General features: G+C 38.3%; 1 non-coding gene across 1 annotated transcript; it reads left to right on the top strand.

Annotated features, from left to right (window-relative positions):
* The first annotated feature begins 664 nt into the window (after nucleotides 1–664).
* Nucleotides 665–771, top strand: LOC128294322 (small nucleolar RNA R71). The gene has a single exon (XR_008284634.1). It is a non-coding gene; the product is annotated as a small nucleolar RNA R71 (small nucleolar RNA).
* Nucleotides 772–5,978: the final 5,207 nt, after the last annotated feature.

The following is a 5,978-nucleotide window of genomic DNA, read 5'->3' as shown; positions in this document are numbered from 1 at the left end:
GTTTGGAAAGCCGGCCTATCTGAGTCTCAAGCCCTTGGATCAGCGCTTGTTGATTCTTAAGTGCTGTCTCGGTGTTCTGAAAACAGGTTTCTGACACTGATATGAACTTTGAGAGCATCTCTTCAAGATTTGACTTCTTTTCTATTGGTAGGGTGGTTGTTGGTAGCCCGGAGGATGTTGTGGTCTTTGATTTCCTTGACCGCCCCACGAGAAATTGGGGTGGTTCCTTCAACCTGCATTATAAGTGTTACTATATGGATTGTTTTGAGGTCGAGGATTATTACCCATGTAATTTAATTACTTGTTATCCATATTGTGGCCATAAGGTTGGTATTCCGAATGGTTTGTTCCACCGCTACTTGCTTCGCACTGCGTTACTGGGTGAACCTGTGAAGAATTAAGAAAACCACCAATCTTTTTATTTAAGAGTTTTGCCTGATTAGAGAGCATGGTGACCGAATCGATGTTATAAATGCTGGTTGTTTTCGTTGGCTTTGTCCTCATGACTTGTCACTAATAGTTATTCAGTGACATCTCCTCTATAAACTCATAGGTATCTTCCGGTGTTTTATTGTTGATGGTTCCGCCAGCAGCTGCGTCAACCATTTGTCGAGTCGAAGGATTCAGACCATTGTGAAATGTTTGTACTTGGAGCCAAAGCGGTAACCCATGGTGGGGGCATCTTCTCAAAAGGTTCTTGTATCTCTCCCATGCATCGTAGAGTGTTTCTAAATCCATCTGCACAAAAGAAGAGATATCATTACATAATTTACCTGTTTTAGCCGACGGAAAATATTTTAGTAAAAATTTTTCGGTCAGTTGTTCCCAAGTAGTAATTGACCCTCGTGGTAACGAGTTCAACCACTGTTTAGATTTGTTCCTCAATGAAAAGGGAAACAACTGAAGACATATGGCATCATCAGAAATGCCATTAATTTTAAATGTATCGCATAGTTCTAAGAAGTTGGCTAAATGAGCATTGGGATCCTCATCCTACAAACCATCAAACTGAACAAATTGTTGTATCATTTGAATAGTGTTAGGTTTTAATTCAAATGTATTTGTAGCTACAGCAGGTCTAACTATGCTTGATTCAATTCCTGTTAAAGAAGGTTTAGCATAATCATACATAGTGCGTGGAGCAGGATTTTGATTAACTGCAATTGCAGGAGGTAGCTGATTGCCTTGGTTTTCAGCCATCTATTCGGTTGGGGGTTGAGTATTGTCTTCTTGCTCGTTCTCCGTGTATCTTAAGCTTCGCCTTATTTCTCTTTGGTTTCTACGAACTGTGCGATTGATTTATTCGTCAAAAAGTAGTGGCCCTGACGGGTTTCTTCTAATCATAAACTATAAAAACCTGCCAAGAGAAGGAAAAAAGTAAATAAGTAAGTAAGTAATAATAATATAAAATTAAATTGCAAGAAAAATAAATGGCTAAAGTAATAAAAATTGAGCGTTCCTAATATTTTAGTTCCCCGGCAACGGTGCCAAAAACTTGATCACGTTATTTCGTGATAGGTTTTAAATATTTATAATTAATCGTTCTTGAAACTAACTATTATTGCGATGTAGGAAAGTGTACCTATCGAACAGTAGTATAGTTTTAGCAAGACCGGATTATCAAACCCAAAGGAACTAAAAGTACTAATAATGACTATCTTTTTATTATCTAGCCTAAGAATAATAGGGTTTTGTTTTTAACTAACTAATTATCTAAACTAAGAACTCACAGAGAATAGAATTGGGGAATTGCTTTTGGGAAAATCGATTGAATGAAGACAATACCTAAGGAAAAATCCACCTAGACTTTACTTGTTATTCTGGCTCCGAATCAGACGATTTATTCATTCAACTTGTTCCGTGGAGATCCCTAAGTTATGTTATTATCCCTATTCAAGACTAATAATGTTTAATCCCTAGATTGAATAACCGAGACTTTTCTCTAATTAATACTCTAGGGTTGCATTAACTCGATCTATGGATCCCCTTATTAGGTTCACCCTAATCCGGTAAAATCTTGTCACCCTATGTCTAGGCGCGCAATCAACTCCGCTTAATTATGATAAATGTACTCTTAGCTAGGGTCTATTCCTCCTCTGAATAAGAGCTTATCTTGAATCGGTATCCTGGGATATCAAAACTAATTAAGAACAAGTCAAATATTTATCATACGATTCAGAAAATAATAACAAGATTCAGGTTTAATTCCCCTTAGGTATTTAGGGGATTTAGTTTATAACTAAATAAGAGAAAATCTCAGAAAAATAAAGAATACAAAACATAAAAAAAACCCAAAACTCCTGAAGGGGAATTGAGGAGAGATCATCAGTCTTGATGATGAATCTGGCTTCTGAGATGAATCAATCGGCTTCTTTGGAGTAATTCCTTACTCCCTATTTTGTGTGCCCCCTTTTCTCCTCTTTTAAGGTGTATTTATAGGCTTTGGAATGCCTATGAGCCCTCAAAAGTGGCCTTTTTCGAATTGGACTTAACTTGGGCTCGGCAGGGACACGCCCGTGTGCAATTACTTTAGGCCGTGTTCGAGCCTGTTAGAATGGCACGGGCGTGTGCTATACCTGTGTGAGTCGTGCTTCAGTTCTTCTTGATTGACACGGCTGTGTGGTCTGCCCGTGTGAGGAAGTCCAGGCCGTGTTAAGTTCGTACTTTGGCCCATTTTCTCTGTTTTTGGCCAGTTTCTCGTTCCTTTCGCTCTCCTATGCTCTTCTAAGTATAAAACTTAGAAATTAAAGCATTAGGAGCATCGAATTCACCAATTCTATAGAGAAATCATCCATAAAATGCATTAAATATGGGGTAAAAATCTGTATAATTTACGGTTTATCACTTGCGAACCTCACTTTTTATGGCGGGATTACCAGTCTAGGCTAAATCCTCCATTTTATGAACTCATAAGGTGATGTCGGGATTACCAGTCCAGGCTAAATCCCTTATTACGACAAAAACTCTTAATGAGCTCAGATCTGAATTACCAGTCTGGCTAAATTCAGACCCTAATCAGATTACCCGTCTGGGCTAAATCCATAATGCACACATATTCTTCGAGAGGCTTTATCATTCAAAGGAACACCCGTTTGGGCTAGATCCTTAATATAATTGAGATCAATGGATTACCCGTCCGGGCTAAATCCTTACTACAACACATGCAGGATCTCAAATCACCTGTAATTACGGGTTACCCATCTAATTCCCTTTTTCAACCTCAACCGAGACTTTTAACCACAATTCTTTTTTAAGAATGTATTTCATGAATATTCATACTATCAAGATGTGTAGTTATCATACGTTCATAAATCATACAATTATGCATACTACAAGTTTACTTGTGTTATCCGAACTTACCTGGTATTTGTTTCGGAGTTGTGTTTCAGTTATTTCGAAACCTTGCGTTTACCTTGATCGACTTTCGAAATTTGTTCCTCGGGGTCTATAACAACAAAATTATATCATTAATACCCCACATTATACATTACAAGTCTAATTCTCACCCTCGGTCCAAATGACTGTTTTGCCCCTAACCTTTGACATTTTTACGATTTAGTCCCTAGGCTCGTATAATGAAACACATGCACTTTCTATCTTACCCAAGACTAGCCGAACAATTTTCTCTCTTATGACAGCCCACATTTCCCATTATTTTCTCATTTCTGCCACACATTTTACAACTTTTGCAAAATGGTCCTTATAAGGGTTTTTCATGAAAATCACCTAGGAAAAGATGTTTAACACACATTCAACTTTCATATTCTTCCATAATTCATCAAAATAAAAGCAACTCATGCATGGGTAAATTTTTAAACATGAACCCTAGCATGAAATATGGATAGAAATGAAGAGAACAAGCTACTGGGATTCTAAAAATACAAATAACATTAAAAACGGGGTTTGGGAGTACTTACTATTGAACTTGAAATGTTTGAAAACCCTAGCTATGGTGACAAGAGAATTTTGGCAACTATGAGGAAGAAGATGGCTGATTTTGGCTTGATTTTTCCTATTTTATTTCATTAAAAAGCCAAATGACCAAAATACCCTTATGCCCTTTCTTTAAAATTTCATCCATGCAAGCCCATTTTTGTCCAAAAATTTAGAAATTAGGCAAATTACTCTCCAAGACCTTCTAATTCATAACTCAAAGCAATTTCATACAAATTGCTTCTAGAATTCAAGTTTTGCAATTTATCCAATTCAGTCCCTAATTTCCAATTGAACAACTTACTTAAAGAATTTCTTCATGAAACGTTAACACATGCATATACTCATATTATAGGCCTTATAATAACCATAAAATAAATATTTTGATGCCATATTTGTGGTCCTGAAACCATTATTTCGACTAGGCCCTATTTCAGGATGTTACACATCAGCCACCACATTGGCTTTCCTAGGATGGTACTCAATAGTATAGTCATAGTGCTTAAATAGCTCAATCCATCTACACTACCTAAGATTCAACTTCTTCTGGGTCAGAAGGTACTTGAGACTTTTGTGATCAGTGTAGATAATACACCTCTCACCGTATAGATAGTGCCTCCAGATTTTCAAAGCAAAGATTACGACGACCAATTTCAAATCATGCTTCGGATAGTTTGCCTCATGCATCATGAACTGACGGGACACATATGCCACAACCTTACCATCCTGCATTAGAACACAACCAAAACTCATATGCGACACATCATTGTAAACTACAAACTCCTTTCCAGGTTCAGGCTGTATCAGAACAGGATCCTGAGTCAGAACAGACTTGAGCTTCTCGAAGCTCGATTGTTGCACATCAGTTCAGAAAAATAGAACACCCTTACACAGAAGCTTAGTAAGAGGAGCTGCAATCAAAGAAAATCCCACAACAAACCGCTGATAATAGCCCGCCAAACCTAGAAAATTATGAATTTTTGACACATTCTTAGGCTGTTTCCAATCTAATACAGCCTCAATCTTTCGAGGATCGACACGGATCCCCTCAACAGAAACCACGTGTCCTAGAAATGTTACCTCTCGTAACCAAAATTTGCACGTGCTAAATTTAGCATAGAGCTGCTTTGTCCTCAAAGTCTGAAAAACCATTCTAAGGTGCTCGTCATGCTCACCTTTAGTCTTAGAGTATACTAGAATGTCATCAATGAAGACCATGATGAACTGATCCAGATAAGGCTAAAATACTCAGTTTATCAGATCCATAAATGCGGCCGGCACATTCGTTAACCGAAAAGGCATAACTATGAACTCGTAATGCCCATACCGAGCCCTAAATGTAGTCTTATACACATCCACTTCCTTAACCCTCAACTGGTGATACCCTGAACGGAGATCGATCTTAAAAAACACAGAAGCCCCTTGGAACTGATCAAATAAGTCGTCGATCCTTGGAAGTGGATACTTGTTCTAATGGTCAACTTGTTAAACTATCAATAATCTATACACATCCTCATGGTCCCATCTTTCTTTTTAACAAATAGTATCGGTGCTCCCCATGGAGAAACACTGGGACGGATGAAACCACGATCCAAAAGTTCCTGTAGTTGAGCCTTAAGCTCTGTAAGCTCTTTTGGTGCCATACGATAGGGGGCGATAGACACCGGAGCTGTGCCAGGAAGACGTCCAAAAAATCCCTTACAATTCTGATGTCCTTTACAGTAGAGTCCCCAGAAACAGAAACACTAATATAAGACAAGAACGCCTCACATCCATTACGAACTAGTTTCTCAGCCACTAGTGCAGAGATCATATTAGCCAAATAATTCTGATGTTCTCCAATCATGACTACCTCAATAACCTCCTCAGTTCTCAAGAGAACCCTCTTAGTCGCGCAGTCCAGACTGACATGGTGCTTGACTAACCAGTCTCTGCCCAGAATCAGGTCGAACTCCCTAAACGGAAGTTTCATCAGATTAGCCAGAAATACCGACCCTTGAACCTCTAGCAGAACATCTCTATACAGTTTGCTAACCAAAACTGAC

Source organism: Gossypium arboreum, chromosome 6 (genome assembly GCF_025698485.1).
Source record: "Gossypium arboreum isolate Shixiya-1 chromosome 6, ASM2569848v2, whole genome shotgun sequence".
NCBI lineage: Eukaryota > Viridiplantae > Streptophyta > Magnoliopsida > Malvales > Malvaceae > Gossypium > Gossypium arboreum.
The sequence above is the reverse complement of the archived record's forward strand: the minus strand, read 5'-3'. Positions and strand labels throughout refer to the sequence as shown.